Source organism: Notechis scutatus, chromosome 1, assembly GCF_049901735.1.
Source record: "Notechis scutatus isolate UNSWTSFEM ecotype Mainland chromosome 1, rNotScu1.2, whole genome shotgun sequence".
Taxonomy (NCBI): domain Eukaryota; kingdom Metazoa; phylum Chordata; class Lepidosauria; order Squamata; family Elapidae; genus Notechis; species Notechis scutatus.
The window spans coordinates 273,452,418-273,465,762 of record NC_142009.1 but is presented as its reverse complement, the minus strand read 5'-3'; the positions used below and the strand labels follow the sequence as shown (position 1 = coordinate 273,465,762).

The window sequence follows — 13,345 nt, the reverse complement described above, 5'->3', positions numbered from 1 at the left end:
AAAATGGAACATCACTATCTGCTTTAAAAACTAGTTTAAAAAACCTTTATTGATGCTTCTATTTATATTTCTTCTGCACATGTTGTGGGAATCAGAACTCTGAAGAACAAGAGTAATTCTGATAATTCTATTAAGTCATATTATACTTATCATACTGAGTTGTTTCTAGAATTTAACAAAGCACACCTTTTATTAAGATTTACAGTGAGGGCCATCTTTTTATCTTTTAAAGGATAGCTTGGAGTAAAAATTAGTATTTTAATATTTGCAATTAGTCATTTAGCTTATGTGACATACTAATCATATAACATATTCTAGACTTCACTGTGTCATAACACTTTTTTGGGAAGAGTGACACCTTATAATTTTTTTTTTGAAGAAATTATCCTTGTCAAACTGGCTCAAGCTTACTTGCTTACCCTGAAGCACCATGGTAATGAAAAAACACTGCAGTACCCAATTGCCTCAACTCCCCAGAGATCTACTTACTTAATGCTGCAACTCCTTCAGTTATAATAATGAATACATCCTAAGAATGTTCATAAACATAACTGATGGTGCAGAAAACATGCTGAACATTCTCCCAGCAGAATTTATTTTTTAAATAATACCAACAATAATATAAGTACCCTAAAATCAGAAATACTTATTAAAGCCACTTCAGGACTACAACCTTTAGATGTATGCTTTTTGACAAGTCCTTAAAGAATGCTTGTGGACTATGCACTGGGGTAGAAGAGCCATTAACTTGATTAAAAGGATAGGTAAGTCTTCATGTATCCTCTAGTGAGAAATGATTTAATTAGCAAGTAATGATGGAGAACACTATAAAATTCAATGTATATACAAGAAAAAATTGCCTCATAATTCCATCACAGAGAGGCTAAGGGGGCAAACTTTAACAAATAGGAAAGAGGCAACAAAATATTCAACCAAATTAATGGCAGCTTCCTGTTGATATTTTTGGAGGAAATAATAGTCTTTGGAAAAAAGAAGTCCATTTACAATAAATACCACTTTTTGATAAACATCAAAAAGTTCTTTAAGTAGAAGCCACTCTAAAATAAGAAAAAAACATAGAAGAACAAGTGTAAATGATTGATAAGGCAGAAGAAAAAAATTGAGGGCTAAATAATATGAAACTGTCCAAGCATGTAATCAGTGCTTGAGTAAGATTATTACTAGGAGATTTGTTGAATCTTTTCTCAAGAAAACTTAAGAAAGGAGAACTTCAGTTTCAAAATGACTAGAAGAGAAAATTTAGATAAAAATACGCACCATAACACAATGTTTGTGAACAAGGCATAGTTCTACCTATGTCAAACAGTAATGCCAGGAGAAAATTCTGAGATAGTTGATTAAGTTCATGAACCAACAGTCAGGCAGTATGTTCCAATTCAAAAGTAATACTGAGCTTGTATTTTGACAAGAATAACTTAAAATACCCTATCTTCAATAATACTGAAAGCCTTTTTTAAAGTAGCGCTCCAAAAAACTAATAGGAACTTGCAGACTTTCAGAATAATTCTATTCCAAGAAACCAGGTACAATGTCATCACAGCTTGAATTATTAACAAAACTAAAATAATTTTATGGAGAATGAACCAGCTTTAACTCTAAAGAGGGATGTCCAACTAAGAATATAAACAATTAGGAAGATAAGGGTAATCCAAAATAATCACAATTTGCTTTAGAAATTAATACCGTGTTTCTCACATAATAAGGCCGGGCCTTATTTTTTTTTGAGCCCCGAAAAAACGGCTAGGCCGTCTTTTCGGGGTAACTTAATTCCCCCTTGCATCCTCGCCAACAGCCGCTCCTAACGGGCGATCATGGCCAAGCACAGAGAGCTCCCTACTCCCACCTTTGCTGCAGACACCTTTGGCACCCGCCACTGTTGCTTTCCTTCTGCCCATTACGCCGCCACGTTTGGAGCTGCCGCTTCCGTGTTTGGAGTGCCGTCGCCATTTGGAGCTCCAAACGCGGAAGTGGCAGCTCCAAACATGACGGCGGCGATCTTTTATTTTAGTCCGCGCGAAGTTCAGAGCGAGCAAGAGAGGAGACTGCGATGCCTCCATCCGAGATGGCAACCTCACTAGTGGATCACAACGTGGCTGGAAGCCCGAATCGGCGGGATACGATGGCGATCTTTTGAAGCGAGGAAAGGAGAGAAGAGTTGCGAGGCGTAATTTGCAGGAGGGAAGTGGGTGTACCCCACGGCAGGGAGCCCAAGGAAGAAGGGCTGGTAGGCAACGGAGAGCGTCCCGTAGCTCCGGAAGCAGCCTAGAGACGCGCCCGGAAGAGGCGCAGATGCTGCCTTGTAGTCCCCAAGACAACTGCGTGCGCCGCTTTAGTTATGTGCGCTCCGCGCTTGGGCATCTCCGTGTGATCGCGACCCTGTCCTTTCCACCTGGCGCCCTTGCTGCTTTCTGGCTCTTTAGCAACCGGCTTCGTGTTTGAGCACTGCCGCTGTTTGGAGCTCCAAACGGCGGCGGAAGCTCCAAATGCGGAAGCTCCAAACATGACGGTGGGCGATCTTTTTATTTTGGTCTGCGCGAAGTTCAGAGCGAGCATGAGAGGGAGATCGCGATGCCTTGCTAAAGAGCCAGAAAGCAGCAAGAGCGCCAGGTGGAAAGGACAGGGTCGCGATCACACGGAGATGTCCAAAGCGCGGAGCGCACATAACTAAAGGCGGCGCACGCAGTTGGCTTGGGGACTACAAGGCAGCATCTGCGCCTCTTCCCAGGCGCGCTCTAGGCTGCTTCCGGAGCTACGGACGCTCTCCGTTGCCTACCAGCCCTTCTTCCTTGGGCTCCCTGTGGGTACACCCACTTCCTCCTGCAAATTACGCCGCAACTCTTCTCTCCCTTTCCTCTCGCTCCAAAAAGATCGCCATCGTATCCCGCCGATTCGGGCTTCCAGCCATGTTGTGATCCACTAGTGAGGTTGCCATCTCGGATGGAGGCATCTCAGTCTCCTCTCTGCTCGCTGAACTTCGCATGACCAAAATAAAAGATCGCTCGCTGCCATGCTTGAGCTGCCACTTCCGCGCTTGGAGCTCCAAATGGCGACGGCACTCCAAACACGGAAGCGGCAGCTCCAAACGTGGCGGCGTAATGGGCAGAAGGGAAAGCAACAGTGGCGGGTGCCAAAGGTGTCTGCAGCAGAGGTGGGAGTAGGGAGCTCTCTGTGCTTGGCCATGATCGCCTGCTAGGAGCGGCTGTTGGCGAGGAATTCGGCCTGCCGGGCGCTCCTAACGGCAAGTCTCCCCGCCCTTCCCCTTATTTTGCATATTTTAAAATAGGCCTAAATTTGGGGGAGGGGCTTAATTTGATTTTATGCCCCAAAACATGCTGGGCCTTCCTATTGGTGGAGGCCGTATTGTTGGAGAAACACAGTATATTTTTTACCTCAGGGGATTTCTGGGCAATGCATAAGTGACCAAAATTCAAAATGTAATCCAATAAAGCCACCCAAAATCAAAACAAACTACATCAGATTTAATTTTAAAACTCTTAAAACCATTTTTTAATGCTCATGCAAAGTTTCTACCAATGCTGTAGGAGGATATAACATATTTAAGACACTGGCATTGACAATGCTGTTTTGACATGTTAAATTATTTTCCCCATATAATGAACAGAAAATTCTTCCATTCTCTCAAGTTATGGACAGATGAATTTAGAAGATAGTTCAGATATTTAGACCAGCGGTTGCCAACTGGTGGGCCATGGAAAAATTTTGGTGGGCTGTAGAAGAAATGGCCCCGAAAGCAATTAATATGGGCCGCACACTTCTCGCGCCTCCTGGCTGTCTCCCTTTCCTTGGCTGCCTGCACATGGGGGGGGAAGGGGGAAGGAAAGAGAGAGAGGCGGGAGCAATTCAAAGCTAGAAAACTAATGGGGAGAGCTAACAGTGGGCGCTGGGAGAGGGGGCTGTTGTTGCCGCAATGTGTGGGAGCTGGTTGGCGCGTGCATCTCAGGGACCTGACTCCAGGGTCCCTTGAAGAGCCAGGAGGCACGAGAACTGCAAGTAGGAGCATTTGATGATTTCGAAGAACTCCTAGAACGTAGTAGATTGGCGTTTTGTAGGTCTCGGTGAAAGAGTGAGCTTTGTTTCACCTTCTTTCCTCCTGTGGTAATGCGAGAGATGCTTTTTCTCTCTCTCTCTCTCCCCTCCCCCACCCCCAAATAATCACTGGTTGTGGTTGGGTTTGGCAGTGAAGTGCTAAAGCGAGCGAAGTGCCCCCAGGAACATCTTTCCTTGTCCGTCACCAGGTGAGGCTGGAAAAGCCCCCCCCCCCAGCTTTTCCTCGGCTGCAGATCTGAGCTCTCTCAATCCTCCACCTGGGATCTGAAAGGAGCTCCCACTTTCTCCCCTCCCTCCCCCAATTAATCACTAAGGGCGGCCGTGATGCCTGCTGAGAAGCCCCCTGGAGTGGCAGCCAAGGGGCGCTGCCCCCCAAGGAGCAAAGCCCCCTTTCTGCCTCTGCTTCTCCCAGCAGCAGTTGCCCCGAGGCCCCTCAGCTCAGACACACACACCGCCCCCTCTTCTGTCTCTTTGGAAGGTGCCAGTTGGGGGAGGCTTCCAGCCTGGAACGTTTTATTTTGTTATCAAGCATTTACATTTTTGTTATAATTAAATGTGTGTGTGTGTGTGTGTGTGTGTGTAACATAAAAAATTATATTAAATATATTAGCTTTTTAAAAAAAATCATATTAATGGTCCTCGGGATTTAAAAGTATGAGTTTGGTGGTCTTTGAGGTTCAAACGGTTGGCGACCCCTAATTTAGACTGCAAATCAATTAAGTTTTAAATGGAAGGACTAAAAATGTGAAGTGCAATAATTTGAAAGAAAGTTCCTTCAAAACTGAAACAAGTAATCATAACACGTACAGCCACAGAATTTGCAGCTTCAGAACTATTTTCAAAGGTATATCCCACATGAAATGTTATATTCTAAACCAAACTGAACACGGAACACTAATCAGGCTATCTCTAGCCATGAAAATAGCTGATGAACTATATGAAAACAGCAGATGATATTCTAAGTTACTAATGTCAATCCTCAAGAGAATCCCTCAACTTAAATGTCTAAATTGTTAAAAACTTTTCTAAATTTAAGTAGACCAGTTCCTTCATCAAGAAAAAAAAGTTACTGATTGCTAAGTAGAAAAAAATGTGTAATTCCTAAAAGAGAGAAATAATATATGATATTACATGAATAAATGAGGTTTGTAATCATAAGTGAGAAACAAGAGCACATTAATCAGGAAAATAAAATCCAAAGTAGCTAATCTAGATTGAAATGTTTTTAAAAAGTTGAATGAGTAAAGGAAAAACATACATTGCCAATAAAGTAATATTATGCAAAACATTCTGGCATGGACCATAGAACTGATAGTTTAATATAGAGAAAAAAGTTAATTTATGGGCATATATGCTCTATAAAGTTTTAAAGGTCAAGATCAGCACTTTAAATTACACTCCAAAAATAAATGGCCATTTTAAGATCTGTAAGAGAAATTAATTCCTGTTATTAATCTAAGTGTTTATTGAGTAAAGAGGTTTCTAAGGAGTCTTCAAATATAGCTTCACATATAATAATGTACTACACCAATGTGCAGCAAGATTATCTCGGGCTAGAAAGATGCAGATGCTATCTGTCCCACAATTGATGAAAATTCATGCCAAATATGCCACTTGGATTTTAACATGAGGACTACACATCACAACAGTTCCAAAATGTATAACCTAAACTGATCCTAGTATTTTCCAATGAAATCAAAGTGCGAAGTCCAAAAAAATCAAGACAAAACTCTATTTATGAAAATTCAGTACTGTACACAAAGCAATTGGCAACCATTTTCAATAATCCTAACAGAATTTCACTCAGCCACTAACAGTTGCATCTACCATTCTTTATATATGGAAGCTCTCTCCTCCCGAGCAAAGTTTCCCTAAACATTACACATCTGAATATTTATTTTCTATGTCCACCTATCTCAACTGGATGACTCATACCTTAGTTATATCATTATTATTGGGTTATGCCTATGGGTACTCAGAAGCAGCTGACTAGGCACTTATTGCAAACAAAATATTAATTTAGACTGATCCTCGACTTGACCAGCAATGGCTATTTTTTTCATTGCGTGTCAAGCTACATTATATGTCAAGCTACAAAATAAGCAACATTGATAGATATTTCTCTTTGTTAACCTTCTTAGCATTTTATTTTTTCCAAGATTTAGACCAGGGGTGTCCAACCTTTCACCTTCCCTGGGCCACATTAGAAGATGAAAATTTGGTTTGGGCCGCACATAATTAAATTAAATAATTAATTAAATTAAATTAAATTAAATTAATAAAATAATAAAATAAAATTATTATTTATTATTAATTATTTATTAAAAATTATTTATTTTTATTTTATAATTTTCCGGCCAAATTTTGCGGGGTGGGGGGAGGGGGAAGAAAGCTCGCCCGCCTCGTGCCTACCTCTCCTCCTGCAAATGCAGCGGCGGCGGCAGCGGTGGCGGGGCAGAAGCAGCAGCGGCGGCAGCGGCGACGGGGGCAGAAGCAGCAGCGGTGGCGGCGGCGGCAACAGCAGGAGGTGGCGGGCGGGACTTTTGGGCTGCGGCTGCCCGCCTTTTCTGTTGCTTGCCTCGCCCGCCTTGCGCCTACCTCTCCTCCTGCAAATGCAGCAGCGGTGGCGGCGGTGGCGGCAACAGCAGGAGGTGGTGGGGCGGGACTTTGGGCTGCGGCTGTCCGCCTTTTCTGTTGCTCGCCTCGCCCGCCTCGCCTACCTCTCCTCCTGCAAATGCAGCAGCGGTGGCGGCGGCGGCAACAGCAGGAGGTGGCGGGCGGGACTTTTGGGCTGCGGCTGCCCGCCTTTCTGTTGCTCGCCCCGCCCGCCTCGTGCCTGACTCTCCTCCTCCTCCTCGCTGGATCTTTCATGAAGTTGGGGTGGGCGTTGGGCCGCATTATGAGGCGACCTGAGCCGCATGCGGCCCGCTGGGCCGCTGGTTGGACAAGCCTGATTTAGACTATGATTTCCTCTCATTCTTTGCCAATTCCCCTCCTGTCTACATCAGAATATGTAAAGCATACTCAGTTTTTTCTATCTATATGCGATATGGTTCAGAGTTATATAAAGTCAAGAACTTCTGTGAAGCTGACAAGATTTTAATTTTCGTTGGGTAATAAGGGCTACCATTTCTGAATAAAATTTATGTTCCATCCAACAGTTGTGTTAGCATACCATGAAAACCAACTCCAACACCAATTCACATATTGAGCAAAAAAAGGAAGATCTAAGATGCCATTTTATGCACAAAATTCACAGCAAAACTTCCATCTTTGCAACAGGAGTATATAAAAAAATTATCCAGATCCAAACAGAATTCTAATGTGGCAATCCATTTTCTTCTTTGTTATGAGTTTATAATATGTCTTCACATACATGTGCAAAATTGTACCTTTTCAAGGCTAAAAAATGTTTCAATGTACTGTATTTGGAAGTGGCAGACAAGCAAAACTGTTGATGCAGCAGCGAAAGAAAACCACATCCATAAAGCCTGGATATAATTTTTTTAGATATTTCTGTTGTAAATACTCCAGATTACCAATTTGGTTACCTTCTTCTTTGATGCTCACTTATTTTGTGCTACATGAAGAACCAAAAACAGCAAAAAGGGAGGAATGAGCACAGAATGTTTGAGCATACACCTGGCATTTAAGGTAGCCAAATCAGAAAATAATTTAACATTTCTGTCACTATACATCTGTATATAGGATATTTTGATTCAGAATGAACATTGGCTACATAACACAACATTTGGCAGTGCTAATCTCATTTCAGAGACTTCCAACATAGAAACTGCTATTTTGACACAGAAAAGATCAAGTCATACATGATCAGCATTTAAAAGGACTTTGTTTCTCCAATTTAATATCCTGTTTAATACAAAATATATAATACTAGATGTAAGGTGAAACCATTCCTGGAGTACATATTAGATTTCTCTCAAAAGGGAGAAGAACAGCATCAATCAAAATAAACAAACTATATGCTCAATAGGTAGCCTTGTCCATTTTGTAATTTAATTAGAAAATTATAGGGTTTCTCTAGAAAAAGCAAAGAAAATTTACACTATTTGATAGAGTGAAAGAGTTCTATAATCAAACTTTGGCCCCAGATTATAGGTGACCTACATTCATCAATCAAAATATATGCTATAATAGAGGCCTAATATTTGAAGGAAATGCAGTGGTACCTTGGTACTTAACTGCTTTGATTATAGAATTTAGTACTCAATGCATTTTGACACAAAATTTTTGTCTCAATACTCATTGTTTTTTTGGTACTCAATACACAAACTAGAACTTGTTAATGTTGGCTGCCTTGTAACCACATTATTTCTTATGGGAAAAATCTGTTTGGTACTCAACCTTTTTGGTACTCATCACATCTCCTGGAACCAATTAATGATGAGTACCAAGGTACCATTTTTTAAATTTAGTTCATAATTTTGAAGTTTACTCCTGTACATAGTTAAAAGCCATACCTAAAATAGTCTCTTTTCCCAAACTCTAAATAAATATTGCTATTATGTGTAATTGTTCTACTGGTCCAAAGCTAGAAAGCTTGGAATAAATAACACTTTGAAAGCAAAGCATGTGATTACCACAATACTGCTGTTTGGTTTATAGACCTTACACCAGGGTGGGCAAACTACGGCCCGCGGGCCACATCCGGCCCGTTGGTCTGTCCAATCCGGCCCGCCCTGAAAAAAATCGCTGGGTGTGGCATATTGCCCTGTGCCGTGTGGCCCCCAAAGCTGCAAAACAGTGCAGAGCGCTCTCGGGGTAGGAAAGAAAAGAACTTTGCAAAGGCCTCGGCTGGGAGTTCGAAATCACCTTCAGTGCGACCTCCGAAGGTGAGTCCCGCCGATCCCCTTTTTTCCCGGGCTTCCAGGCTTAAACTTTGCAAAGGCAAAGTTTGCAGGCTGGAGCGTCTTCCCGCCGAGGAGCGGGAAGGGTTCCGCCTGCGGGGGCGGGCGGGCTGCTTAAACTTTGCTCGGGCGGCACTTTAAAAGCCTGCTCCCAGCACCCGAGCAACTTCCCAGCAACTTTCGGCTTCCTTTTTCCTCGCGGGTGCTCGCGCCTGGCCCCCGAGCCGGCGGCGGAGGGAAACCTGGAGCGCCGCCGGTCGCCTCCTCCAAGCAGCCCGCCTGCTGGGCGGAACACTTCCCGCTCCTCGGCGGGAAGACGCTCCGCCTGCAAACTTTGCCTGTGCAAAGTTTAAGCCTGGAAGCCTCGGAAACCTGAGCAACTTCCCAGCAACTTTCGGCTTCCTTTTAACTCACGGGCGCTCGCGCTGGCCCCGAGCCGCACTCAGCGGAGGGGAAGCCCGGCGGGTGGGCGGGGCTGCTTGGAGGAGGGGACCCGGCGGTGCTCGGCTGCAGCAACAGGCAGTTCCACCCGGCTCCGCTCAGGTGTCCAGCTGGGGCTGTCAGGAGTTGCCACGCCGGCGCAGCTCCACGCGGCTCAGTCCCGCGTTGCTTTGGGAAGGAAAAGGCAAACCAGGAGCCGCTGAGCCTGAGCCTCCGGTGCCGCTGCTGCCGTTGCAAAGCACCGCCACGGCTCTTCCTTTTTGCCTTTCCCTTCCCGAGGCAACGCGGGACTGGAGCCGCGCAGAGCCGCGCCGGTGGTAGCAACTCCTGACTCGGGGCCTCCGAGGGGAGGGGAAGGAGGAGAAGAGGGGGGAAAGGTGGGGGCGATTCCCAAAAATCTTGTGCTGACCCGGCCCGTCTGTCAAATTTTAAAAGTCAATGCAGCCCCGAGCCAAAAAGTTTGCCCACCCCTGCCTTACACGCATGGCAAAACATGCAATCTATAAAGAATCAGTGTATGATTTGAGGTGTGATTAACCAACCTATTCTCACTACAGGATTAATATCATTGGCCTTGCCTGTTAAATCAAGCCTATCCAACAATTATTTCCTCCCCTGAAAATCTATTTATAATCTTTTTGCTTTTGAGCAGCTATTACAATGAATTATATGTATGACTATCTTAAGACAGCAATCATAGTTCTGAAAAGTTATTCAATTTTATTGTCCTTTATGCTTTTCATCTGACAGAACAGACCTCATAATTCCATATACTTCATGTAAGCCTCAGTGGCAAAATAATTATTTGACTAGTATGTTAAATACAAGTTTTGATAAAGGAAGATAATGTAATTCCCTACAAGTTTATTACTGATATTTCTGTACACATGCACAGCTCTGAGCTTTATACAAAGTAAAAAAATTATAAAAAACAGCAAAATCACACGCATAATGGTGGCCAAAACTTAGCATAATGAAAGCTCAAATACTCTCTTTCAGAACCAGGTTTCACATTACTGCAAAAATTCATCAGGCAAGTAGTCCATATTTATGGGAGTGAGCTGTTTCATGGGAGGGAAGTCAACACTGGGAAGACCTAACTATGGTGTACTACAAATAGGACTCCCTTGAGGACAAGACTTTAGCAGAACTTCTTCCCCTGGTTTTACAGCTAGATTCCGTTCAGAGCAGATGATCTTGAAGATAACCAGGTCCTGAGGCATATAATGCTTTACAGTTCATAACTAGCAACTTGAATTTCTCCTAAAACTAAGTAGCAACCAATACAGATAGTCCTCAATTTACAACAGTTTGTTTAGTGATCAAAGTAACAACAGCCCTGAAAAAGTGACTCATGACCATTTTCACATGATCATTGCAGCATCCCCACGGCCACATGACCAAAATTAAAATGCTTGGCAACTGACTCATATTGGTGATGGTTGCAATGTCCTGGGGTCATGTGATCACCTTGTGTGATCTTCTGACAAACAATGTTAATGGTGAAGCCAGATTCACTTAATAACTGTGTTACTGTGTTACACTGCAGTGATTCACTTAACAAGTGTGACAAGAAAGGTTGTAAAATGGGGCAAATCTCACTTAACAAATTTCTCATAAGTTAAGGACTACCTGTACAGTTTCTAGAATAAAGGTGTTTTGTGGGCAACTATAGGTGCATCCATTGCTACCCATACTAGTGCATATTGAACCAGTTTAAGCTTCTGGATAGTCTTCATTTGAAGACACTTCGTTTAAGTCTATCAGAAGATAGTCTTCAAATCAAGACACTTCATTTAAATCTACTATGGAGTGATAAGAACACTGGTGCTTATGTGTAATGCCTTCTAATCCTGAGAAAACCACAACGGAGAGACAATATGTGTTTATACAAAGGATTTCCTGGCCATGGTCGCTGTTTAAGCTGAACCCAAGAATCCAAGAGAATCATCAGATTACAAAGCTGCTATTATGGGGAATCATGACCGCATTCTATACATGAACTATTTCTGGATTCAGAAGGTCTTCATACCCCCAGCCACTCATTATTGCTAGATTCAGTGTAAGTCTGTTCCTCTCTATCCAGATGCCAATCACCTTTAGGTGCTGAGTCAAAAAGTTCAATGCCTCATTTGCATAGCCTGATGTAAAGAACAATCTGCCTGAGTTAAAGAAATAGAAAAGAATACAAAAATAGAAAAGATGCATTTTCCTTTATTTATTCAAGTTATATGGCTGCCCATTTTAAACAAGTGACTCTGCACACCAAACAATCATAAAATCAATTGAATTACAAGTACAATACGAAAGAAAAATGAATACATACAGCAGCCAAGAAAATTATTATCTGAAAATGATAACATAACCAGGAAATGGGAACCTTAAAACACTCTGGACTCTAGCCCAGCCACATAACTAAGTCTTCAGTGGCTTATGAAAGGTCAACAAGATCAAGGCCATGCAAATTTCTTAAATGACAATATTCCACAGCATAGGCATTACAGCAAAAAAGCCTCCTAGTCACTGCCAGAAGATTTTCCTTGACTAACTGGACTCAGAGCATGCCCATTCTGCTGGACTAGATTGGGCAGGTAAAAACAACTAGGGGAAGACGATCCCTCATATTACCTGGTCTCAAGCCATGAAGGGCTTTAAAGGAGACAACCAGCATCTTGAATTGCACCTGGAAACACATTGGCAACCAAGAAGCAGAGGTGTTACATATGGCAAGTACCTGACCCCATTTACTACCAATGCAACTGCATTCTGTGCCAGTTGAAGTTTCTGACTGCTCTTCGAGGGCAGCCCAATGTAGAGCACAATTGCAGTAATTATGACAGGTCACAAAGGATTGAGTGACAGAGACCAGAGCCTCCTCGTCCAGAATGGGCGCAACTGGCACAAAAACCTGCAAGTGTGCAAAAGGCCTCTTAACCACAGATACACAGTCTAAGAGGACCTCTGGACTGCGTACCTGGTCTGTGTGGGGCAATGCCACCTGATCCAGGACCAAAGGTGGAAAAACCTTGACAATGGAAGGCCCAACTACACAAAGCCAGCCTCCTCCCATTGCAGAGTGGAGAGAGTGGAGACTAGAGAGGGATCTCAAAAGAACAAGTGCAGAAATGCTCTTTTACACACTGGCAGCAGGAAAAAAAAGTCAGGCAAATGAGATTGCCTACAGAAATCACTTGCTTCCTCCCCCTCTCCACAGAGAGGGGAGGAAGAAATTTCAAGATTCTATTGCAAGCTGTTTGGTAATATGCTCCCGTTTTATTTTTCTAGTGCAATCTCATGCACAATTCTCTCTAGAGTCTTATTTGATGAACAACATAAATCTTTCACAAGTCAGCTTTTCCCTGGTATTTTATGTTTACTAGAATTTCCAAGGAATAAAGTGCAATAATGTCTGGTTGTCATGGCAACACCATACTCACAAAAAAAGTTTCCCTTACATTAGACAGAACTGAATTTAGTAAGGGGAATGAGTTAGCGACAGAACTTAGCATGTTCATTTCCCAATTCTGCTCCATAATTCTTCAGCTCATTATTAACTTCTGAAATCAAATTATCAAAAATATTGATATGATTGTTTAAGCCTATTACCAGTTTATGACTGCCAATATCTAGATTTCAGTCGGCTAAGAATATCAGTGATATTACAATAAATGCATTAAAAAAAATCTTTAAAAAGTGATTCTAAGAAATATTTCGTAGTATCCCATAACATGTCCTGGCTGGATTTAAGTTACAGAAATTTTGTTTATAGCAAGAGAAAAAAATCTCATTGCCTCCCTACATCAGCTCATTCATTAATCCACATACAACATGAATGTATGTAGCTTAAAGCATACTGTAGTAGAAATATATGCTGTAATCTCTCAACGTTGTGCAGTCTTTCATCCGCAATGTATGCTTTCTGTACACACATACAAAGACTTCAAGTT

The 13,345-nt window shown here is 42.6% G+C and overlaps 1 protein-coding gene across 4 annotated transcripts in view; it reads right to left on the bottom strand.

The window, feature by feature from the left end:
- PCNX1 (pecanex 1) overlaps positions 1-13,345 on the bottom strand; it is a 98,988-nt gene that overhangs the window by 84,358 nt on the left and 1,285 nt on the right. The gene's annotated exons all lie outside the window — the stretch shown is intronic.